We start from the raw sequence: 13,918 nt of genomic DNA, 5'->3' as shown, positions 1-13,918 counted from the left end.
GTTGTGGTACGACACACTATCTTTCTGTTTTTTGTACTGCATCTAACAAAACAAACGTGTGATTTCTGTGTTCTCTGATTGTGACTGATAATACTTCCTATAACTCAAATCAAATAAAAAGTTAATAATCTTAATATCGATTCTTTGCAAAAAGAACCAATGGTCAAAGTGGTCTTGTTGAGGGGAAAAAATAAGCATATGTCAGCATAATCTTTTTAGGTTATATAAAGTGGAAAGTTTTATTTTACACAGTTATGGAAGTTTTTCATTTCCACAGAAAAGGTGCAGTGTAGAATTCCAAAAGACTACTCAGTTATAACAGCTAATCAGAGAAAACTTGATTTTGAATTTAGAATAGACTTTTCCTGAAAAATTGAAAAGAAATAATAAAGCAAATAGGGAGATATTTTTCTGCACGAATCAAAAATTTTATACTTTTATAAAAGAAGTTACTTCTTCAGAAAGAAAAAGTAAAGTATTTTCCAGAATACTCTCACAAGAAGTGGCATGAGTCTAAGTTGACATACACAGATTTATTTATTTATTTATGTATTTATTTATTTATTTATTTGAGAGAAGAAGGATAAGTAATTTGGAGTGATATGATATTAAAGCAGACTGAAATAAAGAACAATCATGTACCACTGTAGCAAGGTACTTCCTGATGATGTGTTTTATTTAGGTCTTTGATGCTAAACCAAAATCTAGATTACTTCTGTTGATAAAGAGAAAGGAGACAGGAAAAAATGGTACTGTGTTTGTTGTCAAAGGCAAGGGGATGAAGAAATACAGCAGAAAATTGATGGATAAAAATGATTCTTACTGTAGGGAAAAGCAACAGATGTAAAAGAGGTATGATCAGTGTTCAGCAACTTCATTGCAAATGGCATGAAGTTATAGAGGATGGAAAGGAAAATAATGGAAATCAGTCAACAATAAAGAAAGTGATGTTAGCAAGCCAGAAAAATAACATCAAAGGCATAAAAAATATAAGAAAATATCTGTTCAAAAACCCGAAATGCATTAGTAAGTTATTAAAGGGACCAGTATTACAGGAACTAATTCAGTAATACTTGCAAAAAATACTTGCAAGCCAGTGAAATTGGTAGCAGTGCTACTTCCATTATAAAGAGTAGGAAAGCATTTCAAGTGGTATGTTAGCGGAACTCAAACTAATATGATTGAGACAGAAACAAATGAAGAGAAGAGTTAGCTGATTTTTACTCTGCCCCCTCCTTTTAGGACATGTGAAGGAAATTGCCATTTTGCCTGAACTTATCACTTACAGAAATATTCTGATAATAGCCATCATTGTCATCATCATTTCATAAAGGTGCACGGTCCCCCCCCATTTTTAATCCTTTGTGAGCACACTGTCTTAACAGTAGTCTTTCTCTGCATCTGTGCATACATAAAAATGTGATATTGATTTAGCTACTGCTGCAGAATACATGTTTAAGATTCCACTTGGAGAAACTCACCCAAAAGACCAAAAGGCATAAGGTTCAAATTAACCTAAATTGTATTTGTAAATTGTATTTTTAAATTGTAAAAAAAAAAAAAAAATAATAATTCCTCCTGCCACCCATTGTGTCTGCGTAGACTGGTGCAGGAGCTCCAGCCTCAGCACTAGGTTTCTCTTGTCAGTTCTCCAGCCAATCCCACTGATACTCCCTTGATGATACTCAGCACTTCCTTGGAGACATAAGTGGCCTTCTCCCTATCCAGCTTTCTCTGCTGGAGCCAACCTCTCTTTGGGCAAGTTCAGATACATATAAACACTAAACATATAATTTGGAGTGTAGAAGTTATGAAGAAAAGGTTACAGAATGAAACTAGTCACAGTAAGTACAGCTATCTACTGCATGCTGTTGGATATTCCTGTTGGATATTTATTCTTATTTTTTTATTGCTTTAAAACCATATTAGCTTTGCTAGCAAATCATGGACAAGGCCTGATTTGAAGCGTTGGGAGGCCATGTACTATTAGTAAATTGTAGGTAATTAAATGACACAAATCCATTTTAACTTCTGGCTAAAGTGAGCCTCATTTTCTGGTGGTGCTATTTCTGCATACACTAGAATTAAAATTCTACACCTTACTGGAAATAATTTCCATGAGATATATCAGACAATTGAGACCAGGCTATTTTTCTAATGATTCATTAACTCGGTACACTTTTACTTTTTTGTCTTGCTCTTACATTTGTATCCTTTTCTCATGCTATTTGGCGTGTTTTTATCAAATGCAACAGTGGTAAAACCCTTTTGAAAATGTCTTTCATAGTTTTGAGTGTTTATTTTGTACTCTTGCAGTTTCTGTTCTTACAATTTAAACCAGCTACATAAAAGCTGTCAATAGCAATACCTATTGATGGTGGGAGCACTCAAAAAAAAAAAAAAAAAGGACATTTTATAAAGCTCAAAAGCTCAGTTGAGAATCTAATTTTGCTGTTGGAAACCAGGCAAAGCAAAACAGACTAAAGAATCAACAATCATCTCCACAAACCAACACTCCTCTAGACAGATACATTACTAATGCATTGAGAACAGTAATTTTGATATAAATTCATAAACTACATTTTTAATAGTTTTCCTTTTTGCATTTTTTTAATCTATCCCTAGAAATTATTCTCTACAGAAATTCATGTAACTGTAAATATCTGGCTCAAGTTGCCCCACCTCATACTTCTTCACAAAGGTTTAGTTGAATATTGAAAGAAAACTTCAGTTGCTGCATGGAACAATTTCCATGTAAAATGACTGAAAGAGCATATTTGTAGAAGACAAGTAAAAAAGGAAGAAAAAAATGACCTGAATTACTACTGCTGTTAAAACTGTTGCAGAGAACACTTACTAGAAAAATAAAAACTTTTCAAAGTATTCTGTTGTATGTTAAGATACAGTTCAATGATAACTACCAAAGGGTCTCAGGAGTATGCTTTAACAAATCCATTTTTTTGTGTGGAATGATTCATTCTCCAAATCTAAGAGAAATTATAAATACATTTTGTATTTTGTAGATCAGAAAATGCTATTTGGCTGGATGACTTCAGCACTAACTAAGCTATAAACAATAAGGTAAAAGAAAAGCAATGAAGGAGGAAAAGAAAATAATAAATAGGGGATACTCATCATTTTCCCTTCTAATCCTGAGTTAGGTTTAGTGTATCTCTAGGAGTCATGCTGCTGTAGTTCTCTTGGAGCAAGAGAGGAAATTGACAATAGTAAACAATGTGAGTGCTTTTCTATCAGAAGTGAGGGAACAGTAGCATCCCTTGTGACTGTTATCCAAACCATCAAACAGGTTTGGAATAGAGCAGGCAAGGAACAACTCTTGCCTTTTGCATCTTCTCTGTGTGACTGTATCTCTTTCATTTAACATATTCATTCATGATATTCTATACTCAGGTTTTTGTTTCTTTGTTTTCATTTCATTCTGAGAAGACTCAACTTTATAAAGAATGTCTTATGATTTTTTTGTTTGTTTGTTTGTTTTTTCTTCTTTTCTATGTTGGTGTTGTTTTCTTTCTCTAGGGAGTGATTTTTAGAGTATGGTTGTTCTCTGCTCTTATTCTTAACAGTGATGGAGAAATTTCAATGTCATACAGTTTATTCCTCTTACCCACCTTCATCGATAAACAGCCAAAGGCTCCAGTCTAGCCTACAGTACTACAGACTTTCTGCAGAAGTTTGTACACATAGAAAAATCTAGTGTTGTTTCCAAATTCTCATATGAAACACAGATCACATCCCAATGCTAATTAATAGTGTGTAAAGAGTTGGACTGTTTATTTGGAGAGAATCAAGTGAATGAAGTGGAAATAATTTGGACTAGTTCACTTTCTCTTTCCCATTTTCCCCTTTCTGAAACAGCTCTTCCTGTTAGAAGAAGTTAATGATATTCAAATTTGAGTTTGAATTTGGATAGATTCAGCAAGAAAAGAATGTTGTGTGCTTTCTGTGAATTGGATTCAGACAATGAGTTGCAGGAAATATATTTTCACTTCTCTAACCGATTTAACATTGTACTTTTTTTTTTTTTTTTTTTTTTTTTTTTTTAACCCTGCTTGTGGTTTTGTTCCCTGCTATTAGACAAAAACTAAAATTCCAGGGAACAATAAAAAATTTACTACATAAGCAGGACTACAACTTACACTGCTGCACAATATTAGGCTATTTTATGATATTTAGAAAGTAGATTTTTATTATAACAGTAATGATACGACTGAGTAGGTTTTGAAATAAAATGGAAAAAAAAAAGAAGGTCAAACTTGTTTTGCAAATTATAATGCAATTTTATCATGAGATTTTATAAAATGCTGCTACTATGCTTAGTTCAATTCTTAAGAAAAATCAGACAGTGATTTGGAAAACTCTCCCCCTACTCTATAAGCATAATCAGTTTTCTTCTAAGCAGAAGCAATAAGAACTGTTAAATATGTTGCCAATGCATAATTCTGATTTTAATAGTGAAAGTATGTTGAGAAATTATGCTTTTCTGCCTCTTTAAGATACATTTATGACATTTGAATGTTGGATATTGCTATTGCGGGAACACAGAGATTTTCAGTTTTCTGTAGTATCGTTTGTAACAAGCATTAATATTGTGTTTCCAGCTTATGCTGATTAACAGAGTGTAGCCTTTTTTCTTTCTACAGCTAATGTGACTACAAAAAGAAAATTAATGAAAGTAAGCATCATTTTGAAAAGAAAAATTATTTAACTTTTGCGTATTCTTTTCCTACTGAAAATTTTGCTTGTCACATTCTGCATGGAACATTTTTCTTTCTCTCTATGTAAATTTATATGTCTAAGAATTCTTTACTGCAATATTATTTTCTGTAACATAAAAATTAAATGTACAGAAAATGGAAAACATTCTTCACAACTAGAACATTATCTTTTGTATTCCCAGACTTTCTCCCTTTATTCAGTCATGCATTTGAGACAGCATATTATAGCAGCATCAGGTAGTGTAAATGGTACAAACATGCAGTCCTCTTGCCTGTTTTACCTGCTCTTAACTTGAAAACTATGACAAAGTGAAGAATTATTAATGCAGACTTGATATAAATGAAAAGCATCTCTACGTGTAGAAAATATGAAAGTAGATAAATGGATGTGGATGTCTGGGGGGAGTAAAAGGACAGTTGCCTCTTTACATGCCTGAACTCTCCCAGGAGGACGTTTAAGTAAGTGTGTTCAAGCTGCTGTACATAGGAGGGTAATTTTCTATGAATGAATCTTCTGATTCTGTACGCTTATATGTTAATATGTTTTTTTTCTCTCCTCTAGCACACCTTGTATCAGGGACACAGAGGAAAAAGGTGAAGATTGTAACTGTGTGTAAAATGTAATATGGTTTGATGCTGTAATTCTGAGGTTGTTAGCTGTTACTCAGTGGCAATTTGTAAATGCAGTGGCCTCCCCTAATTGTCCCAGGTAGCTCAGGAAGTCTGTGGAACAGCCATATCCAATTCTTCATGTACAGGACCTTTAAAAAAGAGTAGCTTCCTTTACAGCAAGACCATTTCCCTTATCCTCACTTATTTCTGAAAAGGTGATGATACGGTTAGATATAGTGCAAAATATTGGTTATTGGGCAGTTATACAAAAATAAGATGAATGCTTTCAAGAAGAATGAGAAATTATGGAATATAAGATGTACCACTGTATGTGGTTTCAGATCCTGTGTAAATTAAAGAAAAAAAAAAGCCTCCCATAAAAAACAAACAAACAAACAAAAAAGTACGTAGAAGCCATGTATTATGATTCTTAACTAGAAAAGTAAAGTCAGCATTTGGAATATTTGACAGCACTTTTGAAATTGAGAGCTTCTTAATCCAAAGACAAGTTCAGCAAGAAACCATGATACACCTTAAACAGCACATAAAAACTGATATAATCTTAACTGCTCCTACAAACCTTGTAGTTATGATTCTATAGCAAAACCATTAGTTTGTTTTTATTCAAAAAGTGACACATCTGCACTTCATTTTATCCTCAGGCTTAAAGATATTATGCTTTAACTACCATTACACAGGCTCTTTCATCCTATGCCAGACATTTCACTTCAATTTTATTTTGTTTTACTGAACGCTTACTTTATGGTAGGCATTTATATTTTGTGGATTGGTTTGGTTTGATTTGGTTGGTTGTGTTTTGTTTTGGTTTTGGAGGAAAGGGAGAAGGATGATATTCTTACCTGCATTAAGACTGTTTAATTCCTTTCCTAATGTGAAGATATTTTCCTTTTAAGGAAACGTTGTGTTTCAACTACAAATATACACTATACTCCAGGAACAAAAGAATATTTCAACAAGGATGATAAAATAATATTTGTGGTGGTGAACTGCCTTAGGACAAAATATTTCTGTCTCCTGTTATAAATCTTCTGTGACTACTTCAAAACTTATGAATGCATTATAATACTACATACAAAGGCGTCCACTGTTTTACACAGAAATTGCTAGACATGTGTGTCAACAAACACACTCATGCATCCATACACACACAAAAAACATCTCACACATTCACACATTTAAAATGAATGCTTATATAATCCTTCAGTTTGTTAAACACACAGAAATATATAGAAAGCCCAGAAGAATGATTATTTATTTATTTTAATTATTTTTAATTATGTATCAGCCCAAAACCATATATAATACACAGCACAGGAGCTGTTGTTAATAAAACATTGTTATATATACCTTTAATAATTGGGGAAGATTTAAACCTAAGGATACTCATCAATGAAGACTGAAAATGAATATTTTTATTTTAACGACAATTTTTTTAGCATCTTGTAAATGTTTTTAGACATCTTTTTAACAGGTACTGCCTCTGGGGAAATTAAAAAAAAATAATAATAAAAAAAATTGATGCTTATTTTCTAATACTGTTAATTTATCAACATATTACTGTTTCTATTGAAACCAAACTTCTTATGTGTTTATATATAATTATATGAATCTTTCCAAAAATGTTCAACTTACTTAATATTTCTCTTTGTACACACCTAATTTCTTGTGTAGACTTGAGATTGGGATACTTTCAACATGACTAGAAGAAACATAGTGAACAAGTCCTTTTTCTAAAGGTTTAGTCCTCTTTTGCAGAAGTAAAAAGAATCAGTTAAGGTGAGAATAAGTATCAGTGAATTGGAGTGCTTATTTTTTTATTTAAATGTCTTATGTTACAACTCAACCTACTTGTTTTTCCAGTCTACGTTACCTATTATTAAGAGGAATTCTCTGCTTTCCATGCAGATTGGAATGAAGGGATGTATTGGAAAACATACCATATGAGAAAGAGAAAATTAGATAAAAGAAAAATTAACGTATAATATTTAAAAATAATCTCTCTTAGCTGTAAAATAATCGCACCTACATGCTACCTTTACCACTCACATCATAGCATTAAAGCCTTCTGTTAATGATTAAAGTTTTCTGGTTGAAATGATAAATTAAGGTATGAAACAACATTTTCCTTCAGACTGCTGCTTGGAAATTTTTTTATTGTATTATTATAAGTAGTTTGCTGAATTTAATAGTTTCTCCCTATGCTAATTCAAATGTTATATTTCTCTCCATGCTGCTACAGTATATGGAATAGCATACATTTTAAATGATTGAAATGAATTTTCAGTGTCAAACTTTCATGACGAAGCCAAGGGGAAAATAAAACTAGAAGAAAAATGAGTTTAAAGTAGAATGCAAACAGAATAGGGGAGATGCTAAAGATTTACAAAGGATACAGCTAAACAAAAAATAAAATGAAAAATGACTGAACTGGGAACAGGTAATGTTTTCTCAAGCATTCTGCTTAGACAAATGTATAAATATAAAACACATGCTGTTGAAATAAGATGATTGATGGTTATAATTTCTTTTTCACCATATGACAGAACACTTAACTTTTAATAAGTGTATAATTAAAATTAAAAAAAAAAATGAAAAATATTCGATATTTATTTGTACATTAAACCTATTTTACGTTGTTCTTTTCTTCACATTGCTATTTCAAAGGGAGTTCTGTGAATGAAGTAAGGGTACAGTTAGTTGCTTTAAAAGCAACTTGCTCATTTAAACGATCAGAGGGGGGAAAAAAACACTTGATAAACTCTTTTCAAAGTTATTCAATCAAAACTGTAAACCAATACCTTTCCATCTTGATTTATTTAACTGGGAAATTTCTTTTAATCTCAGACAGTATTCATGCACCACAGAAGATCCCATGTCAGTGAAACCTGTTAATTAGTTAGTCTGTTTTTACTCCTCCATTTGGAGGTTATTGACACCACCACTTGGTTGGAAGAACAAAGTTTATGAACATTCATTATCTGCTTTCATGCAAAGTTGGCTGAATTGATTCAAAACATTTTTAGTGTCTGTTCAGACTAATTCCATTAATCTTTAACTTAGGTATTAACAGGGCATTTCTGCACCTTTGGACAATATGCCCAAATATGTCCAATGTAATAGGATGGTGAAAGACAATCTCTTAAAATGTCACAGCTGTTTTTACCATCTGTCTCATTAAATTTGGTCACCTGCTACAAAGCATGGTAACATTTGAGGTAGAAATTCCTAGGCAGAGCATAAATTAATATTTCTATTTATATCATTATCTGCAGCAGTCTATAAACTACTTTTTCTCAGCCCATACTCAATCTAATTTCACATGAGTCTTTCTTACAAAAAGTAACCCTATTTCTATATTATGTATTTCTCAAACATTTAAGTCCTTCCTCAAAATGTCCAGTAAAATTTAGTTGTCAAACTCAATTTTATTTTGTCCCTCTATAATTTCTTTTTGGATTTACATGCCCAATTTATTTACAGTGATAGAGAGGTGTTACAGTTATGGTAATAGGTCATTAAAAATGACAATGTCCCTAAAAATAGTGATGTTTTGAAGAAAATAATGTCATTCTTACGATGTGTGTGTGATGTTCGAAACTCAGCTCAGAAATCCTGCTATATTCATATTGTGTGTTGTTCAGGTCAGAAGGACTCAATATAACAGTTCATATATTTTCAGATGTCTGTGAGTTTTAAAGGTAGATTTCATGATTATTTAAGGCTTTTTCAGGCACATGGAAATAAGTAGATAAGTCAGTTGTGACATTCTGAATGATGATAAATTAATCATATCTATGGCCATGAGCCTGCAGATGTGATTACAGTCAAGCACCATGTAAAGACCGTTAACTTTCCTGTCCACTTTAGTGGACTAGACTGGTCAAAGAAGGAATATTCTAGAAAGGAGAGAATATATTTCAAATGTTTTGCCTATTTATTGTGTTGATTTCATTCTAAATAATTTAAACATGGCTATCACTTGAAATAAGACTCAAAAAAAGTAGTAATTTACAGTTTGGGAGGCCAAATGAGAATGGTTTATGCAAGAGACAAGTTATCTAAAGCACCTCAGGTCACTGTTCTAGTCAGAAGCAGATTAAATGAAATAAATAAAATTGATTCTTTTGTTACCAGTCTGACTATTGACTACTACTGTTAAATTCTGCCTTCTGCATTTAAGACTCTTTGCCAGGTATTCAGTGTGACAGTTTTAATGTCACCAAGGAAGTTTTCACTTATTTGTGGAAAGCAGATAAACTTACCAAAACAAACAAACGAACAAAATTGTAAGTAGCAGCATATGTGATGGGTGATATTTTATTCTGTCTTCCACAAACAGACAAATAGCTCCAGAAGCAAGAGTACATACTATGTGGCATGTGAGAACTTGCACCATATTTAGAACACAACTGGGAACTTTTCCATTGTTGTTTGTTTGTTTTTTCAAAGTTAAACAAAATGAATCTCTTTGAATCTTTTTGTAGGGAAGGGGGTAACATCAGGGATTCAGATAAGAGTTTCACCACAGAAACCACTGCACCACCACCACAGCCGAGGTCAATTAATATAAACCTGGAGATTAGGATGGAATGGCATAGCATAACTTTTTTTTTTCTATTCCCCTCAATGGAGTATAAATGCCTTCAGTTGCACAGGTAGGTATTTTTTTCCTGAAAAAGCATGAAAATGGACAAGAGAGTTATGAAATGTTTTGTTATTTGTCCTCTATCAAAATACAGAGAAGCAGAATATGTTCGTCAGTCTTTGTCCATGTGATGGTATCTGGGTGACTTGATTTTCTCTCTCCTGCATATGTTAATGGGAGTCCTGATATATGTTATTTCTGAGTTCTACAAATTTTGACAACTTTATGAAAGCTTTTGTATTATAGAGTAGGTTTTGAATGAACCTGGTTTAAGGCCTTTGTTGCCTGGAAGATCAAGGTGAAAGTTTAATCCAAGGTCATAGGCTTTTATCCAAGACTGGAATTTTAGCCTTCAGATAAAGAATGTGCTTATTTTTGGTATTTTGAAGAGTTGTCTTGAAAGAATTATGTCTTTTTTCACCCTTACTGTACTGTTTCTGCTGTGTCTTGGATTTATTTATAGTGGTGACAGTTGAAGTACACTTTTAAATATTGATGCAAAGCTTAATCTGCATAATAACAAATTAAAATATATTTTAGCATGGGTATGGTGAACACAAATTAATTAAAAGTTTTTTAATGCTGATAAATGCAAATACAGCTGATGTGTTCTGGTAGTCCATTCATTTGAATAGATGATTTATTACAGCAGTTGAATGGACACACTTGAGTCTTAAAAGCATCCTACTCATAGTGAAGGATACAGCTGTATCTTAATCAACATTGCCTTCTACAGTAGCAGAGCTACTGTTAGTAAATCAGCCAGTAGTCAGCAGAACATTTCTGCATGTAGACTAAAACATGAGAATCCTGGATTTTCAGTATATTTGAAAGTAACTCTTGTATTTGTGATCATTGTAATAAGTTTAACCAGAATTGTACATGTGTATGCCTGGTTGCCTCCTTGCCTTTGTTGCTGGCTTTTTAGTGATTATGTTTCCAACAGCTCTGAAACAAGATTGCTGATATAAGCATAAGGTGAAGCCAGTTTTACTTTTACAAAGTTCTACATAGAAAATAAAGTGTTAAACATAACTTTTCTCATGCTTTCAGTAAAATAAAATAAATTACAGTTTTTAAGCTGATAATAAAAGTTCTGCTCAGAACAAATATTTTAAGATACAGATGTTTCAGTTTGGCAAGAAGTTTGGCATAGGTCAGAGGTATAGCAGCAACAATCTGGTGATTTCAATGTTTCATTTCTAACTCTATGCTATCTCTTTTTCTAAGCTCTTGTTTTACTGAAATACATCTGACCTATCTCTTCCTTTAAGTGTAGAAAGTAAATCTCTGTAGAAAGCCACCAACAATACTAGGACATGAAGCAGAATGTAAATAAAGTGTTCTTAGTGGCCCTGTGAGGAAAGATAAAATAAAATAAGTAATAGTTTTCCAGTCCTAGAAATCAGTAATAATGTTAGTTATGAAACTTAAAGTAAATATTGAATATAAACAGTGTGTTTAAAAATTTAGGTTTACTGAATTTATAGGATTTTATATGTAAAGTCTCACTATGCACTGTCACTGTACACATGAAAAAAGAAGTGAAGGCACAGTTATAAAAATGATTTACAAGGGTTCAGAAATGAACTATCAGAAAATTTCATAAAATGAACTATCTTCAAGCTGTATAATATCTTCTCTGGACAGATTAGAAATCTAAGTGAAAACATACCCTGTCAAAAATTTTCTGCTTTCATTTCCAGGAAAAAAAATAAAAAACCACTCACCTTCCCTGGATTTTAACAGTTTTGAGGAAATAAAAGACTATTTTAAGGAATATTTTTTCCCTATCTTTTTATTTATCCTGTTTAGGCTATGGCATACTGAAATTCTTTCTGTGTTCCAGATTTATATAGAGACAGCAGCAATGTCTGATATTTTATTTATTTTTTTTAGTTATTTTTAACAGCTATTTCACTCAGGAGGATTGACAATGCAGTGGACACCTGCTGTGACCAAAGAAACCTTCAGTGAAATGGGTAAGGTTATATTCTTGCAACCTCACAAGACGGATTACATGATGCACGTGGGAGAATTTTTACAAGTATGTTAAGCAACTTTTTTATATGCTTCTCATGGCATGCATATCCTTGGGATGTCTATAATCAGTCATATGATGAAGCCATTGTCAGTCAGCTCTAAGTGGTTAAGTGTTATGGATATACTTCCATGGAACAATATGAATTTAAGTATCAGTACCTGACATACATTTATGCATTTTTATCTTACTGAAAAGTTAGTTATTGATACCATATGACATTCTTCCAAATGATGGCCTAATTAAGCATAAGTAATTTCCATTTAAATTAAAAAAATAAAAAAAAAGAAAAATAATTGTCAACAAAAAGAACTTACAGACTGAAAATACTGCTCAATGTAGTCTGTTTGTTGTTGTTGTTTTTAGGTTTGTTCCCTTTCTTTCTTTTATAAGTTGTTTTCAGCACATCATTTAAGTTGTGTGATGCCCCTGTAAGTAAATAAAGTTGAGGAATGACTTTTTCCAGGGTATTCCTGTGTTCATTTCAATGCTGTTGTTTTAATACCTCTTGCAGTTTGATTTGAAGGCTTTTCTCCTCTAAAATCTCAATCTCCAGAGGTCCATTATTGATATATGGTAGATATCTAGGTATCTGTTAAAGATCTAGAAGTTAGACAGAATGTATGTGCCATAAACTTTGTGATTCAGTAAAACAATCTATTAAGATGTTCTTCAGCTTATCCAGATAAAGCAAATTAAGAGTAAATCTCCTTTAAAAGCAGGCTATCTCCACAATGTCTCTATGATATAAGAGTAAAATAAAATGTATTTTAAGTTATAACTGAAAACAAGTGTAGAGATTTTGAGGAAGGATTGCTTTTGAAATATTCAGGCATGTCCTCTACAGCTATACTAGAAAATCAGATAAGTAATGTAAAAAAGTACACAAAGTCCTATGCTAATTTATTACTGTATTGAATGTTGTATCTGTGTATTGGAATTGAGTGTGTGTTGTATACCGCTTTTCTATTGTGCTTGATGGTTAATCAAAGCAAGAAGGGGAATTTGATGCAGAATAACTGCTTACTTTTTATGTATAATGCACCTGCTGTTTCTTCCATAAGCTACTACTAAATATGACCTAGTGTACTGAATTTATGTTGATCATTACAAGATATAATGTTTTTATTGCTAACCGAAGGTTATATAAACTCACAAAATTACACAAAATACCTCATTTCTGTTTCTCCCATGAAGTCGTAATGAGCGAAAGAGCAACAATCTGAAAACATGAACTCCAAAGCTAATAACCATGACAACAAACACCTAAAAGTAATAAAAACAATATATTTTTAATAATTATCTATTATTTATTTTCTTTGCCATAATTTTATATCCATGAAATTACTAGAAGGGTTAAAACTGTGATTGCCATTATTGATTTCACTTGCCAATAAACAATATTTTAGGTAATGAAAGAAAGAGGAAACCTAAAAGTCTACTTCTAAAACAAGTATATGTGAAAAAAAAGTTTTTGTGAAGGTTAGTGCACTTAATATCATCAAAAATACACTAGAACAGTATAATAAATATATATATATATTTAGGTACACTTCTGAAATGAATATCAAGACATATACAGTCAATGCTTCTAGAAAGTACATAGTATTAAAAACCTAAAATGAAGAAACAAAAATGCAAATTTCATTCTGAATCTTTTTATTATTATTATTTTTTATTTTTTTCCCCTTATCTCTAGAGTAAGCTGCAGGGGAATATTCTGTTTTACCTGATATGACACAGATGAGCCTTGCTTAGGGAGATCAACTATCTTACAACTCAAGGACACTGCATAGCAACATCTGTTATATATGTCTAGGTCTATTAGACAATTCTGCCGTGCTGCCAAGTAACAAATCTGCA

At 32.1% G+C, this 13,918-nt stretch overlaps 1 long non-coding RNA gene across 2 annotated transcripts in view; it reads left to right on the top strand.

Annotated features, from left to right (window-relative positions):
* Positions 1–11,996, top strand: part of LOC137856119 (uncharacterized) — a 91,732-nt gene extending 79,736 nt beyond the window's left edge. The window contains exon 4 of one of the 2 annotated variants that reach the window (XR_011096209.1): positions 11,914–11,996. This is a non-coding gene — a long non-coding RNA (uncharacterized lncRNA). Of the gene's footprint in view, positions 1–5,298; positions 6,889–11,913 lie in introns of those variants that run through there. The other variant, XR_011096208.1, reaches the window with a different exon arrangement.
* The last annotated feature ends 1,922 nt before the right edge of the window (positions 11,997–13,918 follow it).

The sequence above is a fragment of the Anas acuta genome, chromosome 4 (assembly GCF_963932015.1).
Source record: "Anas acuta chromosome 4, bAnaAcu1.1, whole genome shotgun sequence".
Taxonomy (NCBI): Eukaryota; Metazoa; Chordata; class Aves; order Anseriformes; family Anatidae; genus Anas; species Anas acuta.
This window is presented reverse-complemented; position numbering and strand designations above follow the sequence as displayed.